Here is a 14872-nt window from a genome sequence, read left to right as displayed (position 1 = left end):
GTGATTTATAGCCTGCCCTCCCCAGCCGAAGCTGGCTCAGAGCGGGTTTTCATTTTCAAGATGGTCACTATATTATATGATTCTTGAATGTTTTTGAAAATATATTTTGGGTTTGTCACTCAAATGCTTTTCAAAATTATAGCATGAATCCCCAAACTAAAGTTTTTATGTCTTAAATGAGACCCTTCTACTCAGGCCTGAGCAACATAATTTAGGGGTTTTAAAGTATATATTCAGTATAAAAGCTTGGATTCATGGTGGAAACATCTGTTGCTTAATATCACCTTGAATATGTTTGAGCATGTACAGCACAGGCAGAATTTCAATATGTCACCAATCCAACCCTATCTAAGAGCCAATTTAAACATTCTGGGAAAGTACATGGGAAAGATCTCATGCATCTTTTCAGTATATAGATGGAGGACGTCATAGGATTTGTATCCGAGAGAGTAAAATCACATTTGAGCTTTTTGCATGCTATTTTGTGGCATGTAAATGCTAATCATGAAGAAAAATGTAAATGTTGATACATTTTAATTTGACATTACAGACCAAATTAAATTGAACAAAAATTGAACAAAAATTGTTACGGTATATTTTCTAAGTCATTGTTATATTTAGATGATGTTTACATTGATTTCAATAGGAAATATTCCCAGCTGTAACTTCTGTGTATCCCACTTCACTGAAATGAATTTTTAAAGGTTTCTTGTGTGTGTGTGTGTGTGTGTGTGTGTGTGTGTGTGTGTGTGTGTGTAAAAAGTGCCGTCAAGTCACAGCCAACTTATGGCGAACCTCAGCAAGGGGCTTTCAAGGCAAGTGAGAAGCAGAGGTAGTTTGCCATTGCCTTCCTCTGCAGAGTCTTCCTTGGTGGTCTCCCTTCCAAACACTGACCCTGCTTAGTTTCCAAGAGGCAGAGCATCTACTTGGCATGCAGAAGGTCCCAGTTCAATCCCCGGCATCTCCAGTTGAAAGGGACTAGGCAAGTAAATGATGTGAAATACCTCTGCCTGAGACCCTAGAGAGCCGCTGCCGGTCTGAGTAGACAATACTGACTTTGATGGACCATGGGTCTCATTCAGTATAAGGCAGGTTCATGTGTTCATGAGTTCATGTGTTCAAGATCTGATGAGATCAGGCTATACCACGTTGCCTACCCTCCCTACGATTGTACCCTTTGCTCACTGAATTCTGCTCCCAAAAAATTCAGGCAGGTAAGAGAAAGCCTTCTCATCCTTAAGGCAATTAATTTTTTACAAGCAGAGTGGGCTGAACAAGAAAAACATGCTTCAAACACTCTCACTCAGCACAGCAAGGGAAACTGGGGGACCAAGCAAGATATTTGTAAAAAAAAAAGTTTTATACATGAACAGTAGCTTCATGTATAAACTGATGCCTCAACTTTAGAAGAGAAGAGAGATGGGATCCTTCTCTTGCACTTGGCATGTATGTCCATTAGTTCTTTCTTTTTTACTGTCTGTGAGACAGAGACTTGACCTGCCATTTTACTGCTCTCCCTCAAATAGCATACCATCCCTTCTTGCAGGGCATTCAAGCAATGTCTATAACCCCATTTCTAGAAGACAAAAGGTGGCTTGTAAGAGGGCGCAATGGACAAGGCTAAAACCTCCACCCTTCCCCTGCCTCTTTGCTGTGGGTGTAGGATAGCCCGACTTAGCCTGAGCTCATTGGACATGGTTAATATTTGCATGGGAGGCCACCAAGGAAGACAGGGGTTGCTACATGGAGGAAGGCAGTGGCAAACTGCCTCTGCACTTCTCTTGACTGGAATGCCCCATGGATGGGGTTGCCATGAGTTGGTTGCAAATCAATAGCATGTTTTGCCCTGATGTGGATAGCCCAGGCTAGCCTTGATATTGTCACATCTCAGAAGCTATGCAGGGTCAGCCCTGGTTAGTACTTGCATGAGAGATCACCAAGAAAGTCTAAGGTTGCTACGCAGAGACAGGCAATGGCAAACCAGCTCTGAACATCTCTTGCCTTGAAAACCCTAAGGAGTTACCATTAAGGCAGATGTGATTGATGGCAAAAAAGCAAAGCATTTGCCTGCTCCAAAAATCAAGCTGATACCCAAAATCTGGTATGGTGATGGCAAAGAGAACCCCAGTTTATGCAGAATAAGAACCAAACCAGTGAACCAGAAATGTGCTAGATACAAACACTCTGTGCAGGAAGTGTGCCTAGCAGGTATATATCTGTTTAGTCAAACCCCCTCCCTTGATACCCCACCCCATTTTTGCTTGCTTGAAGACAGTAAGGGAAAACTAAAATTTAAAGCAAACCATCATTTCAGTCATTGTTGTGGCATCAGAAAAATCTGGACTTATTTGTTTAGATCTGAGAGTTGGAAGAAATTTGAATTAGTTTCTCTTCCAGTGTTCAGATCAGTGCTGGAGTGGTTACTTTCCAAATGCACATCCCTGATTCATTCTTCATGAGCTGCAAATGTATAAAGAACTTGGGCAAGTAGATAGCCACATCCAATCTAGGCACATAACCTGGGAGGAGGTAGGATTGTTTAGAAGTAGGGATGCTTATAAACAGAGATAACATATATAATGCTTAGTTCATATAGTATTTGAATCTATTAAGTAAACTGTGTAACACTTGAATAATTTAAGATCCATAAAATGTAAGGTGAAATTTACTCCCCAAAGGAGTACAATCTGTGGGACTGTAAGTGTATGTATAATTTTTTTCTTTTTTTTTCTTTTTTAAAAAATACCAATAAAATATCTTTTTTTTTAAAGTAGGGATGGTGCAGATTTCAACACAAACAAATCTGACAATGAAACTTACCATATTTGAGGGTGTTGATGAGATATGAGCAAAGATGCTGCCTATTCAACCCAATCAGCAGCTATTACCATCACTAGGGACTACTAAAACAAACACCGAAGGGTGGTAGTTCATTAAATCCCAGCATGTATTTAGGGCTGATTTATATGATTTATGACTGATTTAATTACCTATTCAAACAATTGTCTGATGAGTATAGCAGAAATATAGCAGGAGCACTGCTTTGTTGTTTTGTGCTGGCCATAGCCGTAACAATAAAATGTAAATGTAAATATAGCAGGATATGGGTAAGGGGAAGGATAACTCAGTAGGGCAGAAGAAGAAGAAGAAGAAGAAGAAGAAGAGTTGGTTTTTATATGCTGACTTTCTCTACCACTCAGTAGGGCAGAAGAAAAAGAAGAAGAAGAAGAAGAGTTGGTTTTTATATGCTGACTTTCTCTACCACTTAAGGAAGAATCAATCCAGCTTACAATCACCTTCCCTTCCCCTACCCACCACAGACACCTGTGAGGTAGGTGAGGCTGAGAGAGTGTGACCAGCCCAAGGTCACCCAGCTGGCTTCATGTGTAGGAGTGGGGAAACAAATCCAGTTCATCAGATTAGCCTCTGCCGCTCATGTGGAGGAGTGGGGAATCAAACCCGGTTTTCCAGATCAGAGTCCACCACTCCAAACCACCTGCTTCCCCAAATTAGAATCCACTACTTTTAACCACTATATCACACTGACTCTCAGGTGCTTGCATGTACATGCAGGTTGTACATATGCTCACTGCAACATTGTGAACAGGGTTCCAAGTGTAAGGTGGGTCATGTTGAGAGGGAAAATTAAATGACACATGGACAGGTGTTTTACACCTGTGCCGTAGTAGCATTCTAGATGCTAGCTGGCTGGGTTACTGCTGATTATTCATGCTTGATTATTAGGCCCTGGTCATCATGAGGTGTCTCTTTTAACAGCATGAAATTGACCAGGGTTTCTTTAGCTTATTGGAGGTAGGCACCTTCAGAAAATATGGAGCAAAATTAACACACATAAAGTTTCTGGCTATGGAGAGCTCAGCTCTAACTGAGAAACAATATGTTCTACCCATTGATTTAACCAGAGCAGAAAATAGCTTTTCTTCACAAATTTTTCTTCAGTGCTTTGGGCAGGTGGGTACAGTGGGGCTGAGAAAGGATACAGCCACAGTAGAGTATTGCAACTATGTAGGTGCTAAATGTTTACAATCCACTCCTAAGTACTGTCAAACATTTGAAACAAACTTTTTTTCCAGTCCTTGAGGATGCTTTGTTCTGCATGTTTACTCTGTTACAAAGCTTCTTTCTGTACCTTATTGTGAAAACCTGGTCCTCTTTTTCATTCAGTTAAAATTCTGGGTCACATGCTTACAATCTTCCACTTAGATTATTACCACTTTCTTCTCTCTGGTCTTCCTTTGTTTCATTCCCGTCTTCTCTGTTCAGAGCTCTGCTGCCTATAAGCACTCTCCGTTCTCATCATTTACATCAAGTGTCACTCATCAAATCCCTAACCTGACTTCCCATTCCCTTTGGAGTTCAACACAACATTCTTTCCTTACCTTTAAAGCTCATAATAGATTTCCCAACAGCATATTTCTGCTCTCATTTTATAACCCCTTCAGGGTACTCATATCCCCTCACTATAACATTTCTGGCAATGGGTCTTGCTACTGCAGGAAAGGGGAGCATTTTCTATGCTTGATTCCAAAACCAGCAGTTAAAAGTTGCATGTCCCATAGCAGTTGCATCAGATGTGAACTGCTGATCATGCATTTTGGCTTTGATAAGATGAAAGATAATCCACACAGCTTTTAGACAGTATTCCAGCCATGTGAAGCCTTCTTAACCCTTGGATAGTTCACACATGGCTGGGAAAAATGACCCAACAATTAGGGCCCAATTTTTTCCAGAAAACTTGAAATAAGCTGAATACCCATACCGGTAAATATGGGCATTCGGTTTCCTGAAAAAATTCGGCCCTGAGGGGGGGGTATTTTTTGAGGTAGAGCCCCCAGATTCACAGTGTAGCTTGAAGGGACTCTCCTTGCACGACCCCCGACGTTTGGTGAAGATTGGGTCAGGGGGTCCAATTTTATGGGGCCGGAAGGGGCTGCCCCCTCCTGAACCCCATAAAATCGGACCCCCTGACCCAATCTTCACCAAACTTTGGGGTTTGTGCAAGGACAGTCCCTTCAAGCTATGCTGTGACTTTGGGGGCTCTACCTCAAAAAATGACACCCCCCCCCCCAGGACCGGGAAAAAGGCGAATAATTATTCAGCTTCTGCTTTCTCCCCAGGTTTGTGCATTTGGTAAATCTGAACTGGAAATTTACCAAAATGGCTAATTTCGGGTTTATTTTTGGTTTGGGTTTATCAATGTGCACACACCTACCAACAATGCAGATGGGAACTGACTGTATTCTCATCAGCCTCTATCCAAATAGTGGGCTATTTTAGATATTATTCCTGCCATTGGGGAGATGCCAAAGAATATGGCTCTCAGAAAGCTGAGAGAGCATCTAAAGGCTCACTCATTCATCTATAACCATTGTGAACTGTACTGGGGAATTTCCATTTTGATCACCAGTTACAGCCAATCTCTTTGCCCAATCAGACCTATACATATAGTATCTAGTCTAAAATGCAAGCATTATTTTAAAAATACAAGTACTGCATATACAACATCCAGATGTTCCTAAATATTACACAGCTTTGACTATTTCTATATCTAGATATCAAGTCAACCGTTCAGCTTTGCTATTAATGTAATTAAGGTAACATCAGTGTCTCTCTCAAGTATCTGCAGCAGGAAGTTACAGTTCATTAGAGGAACCTGTTAAGCATAATTCCTAACAAGATGTGATGAAATATCCACATGGCAGGGAATATTTTAGCATCAAAAAATCCTCACAGTTATTACTCCATATACATTTACTGCACAGTTTGTTTTACCAAATTAAAAAGATGAATTCCTCGATGGTTCAAGTGTGCTCCAAGGAAAGCTAGAAGGTTGTACAGTTAACTCCCAGGGTGTAACTCTAAACCATACAACCTACTACCTCAACCCGGATGCACACAGCTTGCAATGTCTTCTTCTGATCTTCTGCATCTCTTTCAAATATGGCAAACACCAGTTTTCATTATGTTTAACGTGAACATGGAAGAATCACAGCTTCAGTCTTGTACACTATCATAGCATAGTTCTTACAGTTGGGAGGGGCCGAGGGCCGCAAATAAACCCCTGTGTGCCTGTTGCCAGCTCCAGATTGGGACAATTCTTCCATATTCCAGGGCAACTATCAGCTTCTAGAGGCGACAACAGGAATGCCAAATTATTGGTGAAATCCTTTTTTGCTAGATTCATGGCCTCTAATTATTTCCTTTATGACTTCACTAAATATATATCCATAAATGTAGCACAATAAGGAATTTCAATGTATTGCTTCCAAAAATGTAAACAGAAAGAGAATAAAACAAATCCCCCCCCCTCTACAGAGCCTCAGTGATGCCACACACACACTTTTTTGGGGGGGGGGGGGAGAATATCCACTCTGCTTGAAAATGGTAGCTCAGAAACCAGAAGCTTTTCTCCAAAATGCATATGCTGCAGCTTGCAATGTGCACTCTTGTTAGATCACCAGACTGACACAGACCCATAGAAGCGAGCTTGTGCAGTATACTTCACCACAAGATCGGATCTACGGGTTTATGCCAATTGGCAGCTAGCATCATCTTTCAGCTTTCAATGGTGTGAAAGCAAGTTCAAACAAACCATCATGAAGCATTGATGTTGATAAACAACAGCTTTTAAACGCACATTACAGGGAGAATAGAGAACGTAGTTAGACTATGCAGACTTGGAACATTCAAACGGTACACAAAGGCAATCCATATATGTTTGCCAGTTGCCACAGCTTTTGCACAATCTTTTGTAGCAACCTCAACAGGAGTTTTGACTATAGAAATCTCCCCTCATTACTCACAGCAGAAAAACAAAAACTATGCAAATATAATCTGGCAGCAGCTGAATGAACTGTGTGTTACAGCAACCACACAATGAAACTCAAACTTCTGTAAGTGGGAAAACAATTTCATGCCCAAGAAACCAAGTATCTGCTTCAGGGAAACGTGAGTATATCGCAAACTAAACATTACTGAAGGTTAGGATAGAGTACAGTTACTCAAAATTCATACATATTTACATTAATAGGCAAACAATAGCAACCAACGTCTGTAGTATTCATGATAATAAAACATTTTTCTCTTACAGTTTCCTAGTATTGCTCCAGTTTTTACAGAATCAAAAATAGGCCTCCAGCAGTACACTGAAAATGGTCTCTCTAAAGTATCAACAGGTGAGGTACCGAATACACTGAATGAATGATTCTCTTAAGGCACCTTAGAAAGATAATTTGAAAACAAAGCACTCAGTTCAAACAAGACATATGTATCACTGATAGGGTAAATACTTAAAAATAAATAAATGGAGCATCATTCACTCCAAACGCACAACTCCTATGTCTTTAAACAAATTAATTGCAACTTAATCCAAAGAATTAAACCTTCTTCCCAGAAATATCAGTCTATAATATTTTTAGAACTCTTCAGTATGTAGCTGGATATTAACTTCTTCTCTCATAAATTTGTTCAGGAAAGTGCTATGGAAAAATCTTTATGGGAGATTTATTTACTGACACTAGGAGAGCATGGACTATACTACGGGCTCCACAAGGCCCATTGTGAAGGAACCACATTACTTTTATTGTAAGGATGTAGCTCTAACAAAGTTCAGTTTAGCAGAAAGCTTCTCACAGATATAAATGAAATAAGGATACCTGTAGGAACAACTAATCTGGTTAGTTTTTACAATAATGATATTAAACTGCAAATATTTGAAAAGAATGAAAATGCAAGACAAATTAAAAATACAATTCTGGTATGAAACATAGATTTATGCACGTAGCATTTGATTACCTTCAGTCAGTTCTTACACGATCAGATTCTTCATTTTCTGTTCCAATTTAAATGTTCATGGTGCTTTAACAAAATTAAAAAACATTATATTAAAATGTTCTACATGGAAAAAAAAACATTAAATAAAATACTGAATCATGTGCATGTCTTCAAAAATCCTGACAGGCTATTTCTGAATACCTCTTAAAATTCTTGGTGAGGACATACAAGGTTATTTTGTTAGATAATTGACAATAAAAAACCCTCTTATTATTCAAATGCAGTATATTGATTCCTACTTTCATAAGTGAGCAAAAAGGTATTGTATTTTTATTTCGCACATTGTTTTATAAAATAAGTGCAACATAACACAGTTTATGGTTTATATGGTATATATTATTTTACAAATGCATTATCTGTTTTGACAGATTTATTTTAATTTCAATAAGCATCTGGGAGAAACGTTTATTAATTAATTAATGTTTAGGGCAAATCCTAGTTAAGAATTTGTATCTGATAAATGTCCATAATTCTCATTTGGCAGACTTCCACTGAACTTTGCAAGGGCCAAAGAAATAGCAAAGTAAAATTCAGTGAGTTAGAATCAATTTTTGATAACATACAACATTGACTTCATCGCCTAAAAGATTTTGCCAGTACAACAGATACCATTACTTTGCCACAAGCCCTTTAAAATTTAAATACATCTCATATATTTCAAACCTAGTTAAAGATGCTTCCACAAAAACAGACACAAAAAAGTTTAGACACAGTTACAACCATTAAGGTATGATCTAAACAATTCTTTTCCAATGTCCATTCAAACACAGCAAAACGATTTAAAGGAAACTGATTTGCTGAGGAGGCACTATCTCTTAATGTCATGAGTTCCTTTGCATAGCCTGTTCAGAAAAAAAAGATTACATGCACTTCCTCAAATTCCCCTCTCCCAAACTATTTTTGGTACAAATGCTACTTTACCAGCCACCCAAAATAGTTACTGTTAGTAACTGGAAACAAGGCTTGTTGTGTAAAAGTTCTAATAATGTGCTTTATATTCCTGTTTTTACTAGAGTAATGATTTCTTCGTAATAAAGTCAGGCTGAAATTGTAAGAAACTTTCATACATGCCAGGAGAATTATAACTTTGTTTTAAAGCACTCACTAGAATACAGACCCATTTTACCAATTTCACGAAGCACGAACTAGTCTGTGTTTTAAGAAAATTAGTTTGCATTCCTTAGCAGCCAGCCTTACGAAGCCAACGTTTAGACCAAAAATACATGATTCAGAAAGTTTTTTGCGTTATTTTGCCATTTAGTGAAGATTAACATGGCCCAAAGTGAATCACAATGTTCTTGAAACCTTATTAACGTTTGTAATTTTTGCAGTGCTCAAACATGACCAAAATGACGGGGAGGGGGGAATAAACAGTGTGATTGGTCAAGTCTGTTAAGGAGAATTCACAAGGATTTCAGCTTCAAAACAGTAGGGTTAAAACAAAAGGGGGGGGGAATGCTATACCTGTTTGGAAAAGTGCTTTATCACCTGTCCCAGCATATTGTTCTTTAAGCAAGAATTAAACCACATTTTTTTTGTATGAGCCAATTGTTTCAGCTTATTTTATTGTATTCTGAAATGTCCAAACACATCCTGAGGCTCCTTTAGTTAAACATTCCAGATGCTTATTATTGTTGTAAATGAGAGTTGACTTTCTTTCCACGTTCTGGGGCAGAGAACAAACTCCGACGTTGCATCTTCCTAGACTTCTGCTATATCCAAGAATAAGGAGGAGGAGGAGGAGGAGGAGGTCTGTCTTCTTTTTTGTTCTTCTCAGAATTCCAGGCACACAGCACTGCGCAAAACCTGCACCAATCCTTGTGGCAACCGCCTGCGTGGGACCAGAAGCAAGAGAAACCGGGGGGGGGGGACTGTTTAAGCCCTTTGCTGGTCTTATAAATGAAGACTGCACAGATCTGCCGAAGTGAGGGCACAAAAAGGCAGGGTGTCAGTTGGTTACACTGTGCTTGCAATGATCTCATGTTCATTGCTGTTGCTGGGTTTGCCCAGCTCAAACGCCTGATCATTAAAGCACTAGAAACTTTTATTCTTCAGATGCCCCGAATGGTTTTTGTAAACTACACACATGCACAAAACGCTGCCCTCTCTAGATCTTGCCTTCATGTAATGAAATTTTTCTCTCTCTTTCCTTATCCATTTAAAGAGATAAGCAACAGCAGTTATCAGGCGTGAAAAGGACAGCCTCCTGGTAGCCTGCCAAGAAACATCGAATAAAGGCAAAGTTGTGCTTCAAGGATCAATTGCTTGCTGAGTCTGGCTAAAGTCAAGTATTAAGATCTACTATTTTCAAAGCCATGTAAGAAGTGAGGAAAAAGAAGTTGGAAGGGGTGCTGTTTTTCACGTCTCTGTTGGCACCATCGCAAAATCCCAGCAGTAAGGTCACGTGATTTTTTCCTGCCAAACGTGGAGGCATTCCCATAAACCCTTCTGCTGATACTGCAAAGGCAGCTATTGTCTAGTTTATACCCAAAGTTCAGCCCACTCTTCATTGAATTAGCAGAAAAAATGCATCACCTTTGGGGGTTGGGAGTCATGGAAACGTCTACCTGGCAAGCTTCCCACTTTCTCTGCCCATCAACTGGAGACAGAATTGTGCTGCCTAAATGTAATGATGACTGGGAATGTAGAGAATCATCCAAAGTGAATCTGATTCTTGTGAAAGCTGTTCAAAGCAAATTGTGGCTTCTTGTCATTAAAAGGGGACTGGGAGACAGGGCATTCTTCTAAACTTAGCAATTAAAGCTCAAGTTAACATGCTTACTCAGCAAATGTACATCTAGCACACCCAACCGAATTCAGGTCTGAAATAGCTTTCATAACACGTTTTCTAGTTTAAAGCACTGCTTAGTGTACCGTCCCCCAGCAAAAGCAGCATTCCCTAGATTTTGTCTTACTACTACCTCACTAGATATTACTGTATTTTTCGCTCCATAAGACACACTTTTTTCCTCCTCAAAAGTGAAGGGAAATGTCCGTGCGTCTTATGGAGCGAATGCTGGCTGGGCGCGTGGGCATAGGGACGGCGCGAGCCAGCGTTCCCCGCCCTGACGGCCAGCTGGGAGGCGGGCAGGGCTGCACAGAGCGAGACGGCGCACACACCCAGCCAGCTCTGTGCGCCCTGCCCGCCTCCCAGCTGGCCGTCGGGGCGGGGAATGCCGGCTCACGCCATCCGGATGCGCATGCACCCCACCAGCTGGGAGGCGGGTGGGGCGCACAGTGCCGGCTGGGCGCGTGCGAGTCAGGACGGCACGAGCCGGCGTTCCCCGCCCTGACGGCCAGCTGGGAGGCGGGCGGGGCCACATAGAGCCGGCTGGGTGCGTGCGCCGGCTCTCTCTGTGTGGCCCCACCCACCTCCCAGCTGGCTGTCGGGGCAGGGAACGCCGGCTCGCGCAGTCCCGACACGCAAGCGCCCAGCTGGCATTCGCTCCATAAGACAAGTTTTTAGAGGAGGATTTTTTCTTGTTTTCCTCCTCTAAAAACTAGGTGTGTCTTATGGAAAGGTGCGTCCTATGGAGCGAAAAATATGGTATGTGTTTATATTTAGGTAGGTCTCTTCCATCTACTCCCCAGCCTAATCCTGCTGCCTTTATTAGCTTCTGGATATAGCTAGCTGTAAATTATAGATGCGCACAACCACACCACTGAGCCACACTGAGATTGCAATATTGCTGCAAACTTTTTCAAAGCAGTCTGTGAAGAAAGCTTCTTGTGTTTCTACATTATGAAAGTCTCCATCTTAACCCTGTTTTCTAGTTGCTACACCACTAGGGTTGCCAACCTCCATGTCCCAGCTGGAGATCCCCTGCTATTACAACTGATCACCAGCTGATAGAGATCAGTTCACCTGGAAAACATGGCTGCTTTGGCAATTGGACTTTATGGCATTGAAATCCCTCCCCAAACCCTGCCCTCCTCAGGCTCCGCCCCAAAAACCTCCCACCGTTAGCGAAGAGGGACCTGGCAACCTATAAACCACAGTGAAGCTGCATATCTACTAATTTATTGACAGCCACGTCTTCTTTCTTAATTCTGAACACCATATAATGTGCTGGTATTAACAAAACAACATATAAACAGACATAAAAGCAAATTTTTCTCATCATTCACATTTCTTATAAAAAGACAGTCTACTTTCCTAAACTGCTCTTTATTTAAGAGCCTTTACATGGTGTTCAATATCCTGTTACAATAAACATGGGGGGAGGAGAACAGGAATGCCCTCTCCTACCTCAATTTTTCTTTGGTTACACATGTGTTCCTAGAATGTGGAATCCCCTGAACATACAGTCTGAGACTCTGGAAAATGGAGAGACCAAAACAGAGTGTGGAATCTGTTTGGATGGAATAATGAACACGTTGCCAGCTGGGGTCTGGTTCCACAATACGTTCAAAATACCTGATCATACCTAGGGTTGCCAGGTCCCTCTTTGCCACTGGCGGGAGGTTTTTGGGGTGGAGCCTGAGGAGGGCGGGGCTTGGGGAGGGGAGGGAGTTCAATGCCATAGAGTCCAGTTGCCAAAGCGGCCATTTTCTCCAGGTGAACTGATCTCTATTCCAACATGTGAACTGGCTACTGAGCAGACCATGTGTAAATAACTTATTTATAATGTAATATTTTCTGAGCAATCAAAAAATTTGTTATAAGACTTTTATTATGATTGTATACATTAGACGATTTTGTATATTATGTTCCCTGTATGTACAGTGTATCCTGAAGAAGATTCTTAATTGAAACAGGAAGAATACCGGATCCCTGTACTTTTGCACTTTTGATACAAGTCAAGGGAACTTATACACAGAAATTAATGTCCAGGAACGAAAGCTACAAAGCACGTCGTCATTTGTCTTGGTGGCTCTTATAAAAGACCAGCTTTATATACTGATTTGGTCCTAACATTCACCTTTCTATTTGGACTTTTGAATTGCATTTGCTTCTCTGCACATTGTTGCATTGTATTGTACAGTCTGTGTATTGTAAACTGCCTAACTTTGTTACTTTTAACAACTTTTATCTTTTGCATATACTAGCAGTATTATTGCCTTTCTGCTGTTATTTCCTCACTACCTTACATTACAGCAGGCTAACCTATTTTTTGTTCAGGACATGGAGGTTGGCAACCCTAATCATACCTCACCATGCTCCAGCCATACATTCATCATACCTAATTTTAAATATCATCCTAGTCATACTAACAATGAAGTGCTTTGGTGTTGCTAATCAAAACATAAACATGCATTTGCCTACTGTTTTCTCTTTTAGCAGGTCCCCCCACCCCTGTCACCATTATAGGCAGAAGCAGCTATGCTTTTTCATAGAAGTTAAGATGCAGCATGCTTTCTGCAACACATTTAAACCAAAGGACCACATTTTTTCACCTGCTTATAGGTGTCTGAGCAATGTCTAAATACTGGTAGCAATCTAGCATAAAGGAGCTAGTAATAAAAAGTGGTGTGCAACACCTTCCTCCTATCTTCTGCAAAACCTAAGAGAAGATAGATCCTTCCTTCAGGATCGCTGTTTCTCTGCCAAATCATTGGGGGTGGATAGATCTTTCAAAGCAAGTACGTTTCAATTTCTCAAGAAAGCTGAAAGACATTTGCCTCTGGGTTTGCACACTAATGCTAATTTCAGATTTCTGACAGACTTTTGGAAGAATTTAACATAATCCCGCAAAAGAAATGGAATTTGTCTTTGTGCAGATGCTAGGAACCAAATCCAGCCCTATCTGTAAACCAAGAAGTCACCCCCTTTTACTTCTCCTCTTGTGCTTCACTAGCCCACCCTCCCCCCTAAATTATTATGATTATCAGTAATCTATTAGGCCAACAAAACAGATTCACAGCCATATTCCATACAACAGCAATAGGACAATATTTCAGTATAACTTCCTTGCTGCTTCATGTTTCTTGGAAAGGAACACTGACTACACTAAATGGCCATTCATACTTAACAAATAGTCAAATCACAAAAACTATCTTGTAATCTACACTGTCCTCAGACATGACTTTGTTGGAAAACAGTAGTGACTGAGATCACTTCTCCAGTTCCCAGAAAGGAAGGGTGTGAGTGTGTGTTTATGTGTGTGCATGCACACACTCATGCTCAAGGACTTTTGCAGCCTCTACAATGGCAGAAATCCCATCTAAGCCTTTCAAAGCAGCCCAATCCAAACTGGATCCTTTTGGACATGCTGCAGTAATGTAACTTGTAATAAAAAAACTTGTAATGTTAGGAGGTAATCGAAGCCACCATCCTGTTCAATCAATCACCTCCCCTGAATACCCAAAACAAAGTAATGGAGAAAACTGTAGTTGTCTGGGTGCGCTCGCTTAACAACAACAACAACAACAACAGCCAGCAAGTCACAGCTGCCCTGACCTGGATGGCCCAGGCTAGCCTGATCTCGTCAAATTTCAGAAGCTAAGCAGGGTCGGCCCTAGTTAGTACTTGGATGGGAGACCACTAAGGAATATCAGGGCCGTTATGTAGAGGAAGGCAGTGGCAAACCACCTCTGTCAGACTGTTGCATTGAAAACCCTACTGGATTGCCATAAATCAGCTGCGACTTGATGGCACTTTGCACACACAAGTTGCAGCCGATTTATGGCAACCCAATAGGGTTTTCAAGACAAGAGATGAACACAGGTGGTTTGCCATTGCCTTTCTCTGCACAGCAGCCCTTGTCTTCCTTGGTGGGCTCCCATCCAAGTAATGACCATGGATGACCCCTGCTTTTCTTCTGAGCTCTGACAAGCTCAAGCTAGTCTGGGCTGATGATTCATTACAATAATTGATTGTAGCAGTATCATGTATGCAGAATGCTAAATACTGCACTTATCACATGAATATTTTCCGAGAATTCGGATCCAACTATTCCAAATTAATTCCAAGATCAAAGGTGTATCTTCCAGAAGAGGGTAGTATCAAACATAGAATGGATATAAGTTCCATGTAAACAAGCAAGGAAATTAAATCAGCCATTCTGATTCTCACAAA

Source organism: Euleptes europaea, chromosome 12 (genome assembly GCF_029931775.1).
Source record: "Euleptes europaea isolate rEulEur1 chromosome 12, rEulEur1.hap1, whole genome shotgun sequence".
NCBI classification, from domain to species: domain Eukaryota; kingdom Metazoa; phylum Chordata; class Lepidosauria; order Squamata; family Sphaerodactylidae; genus Euleptes; species Euleptes europaea.
This window is presented reverse-complemented; position numbering follows the sequence as displayed.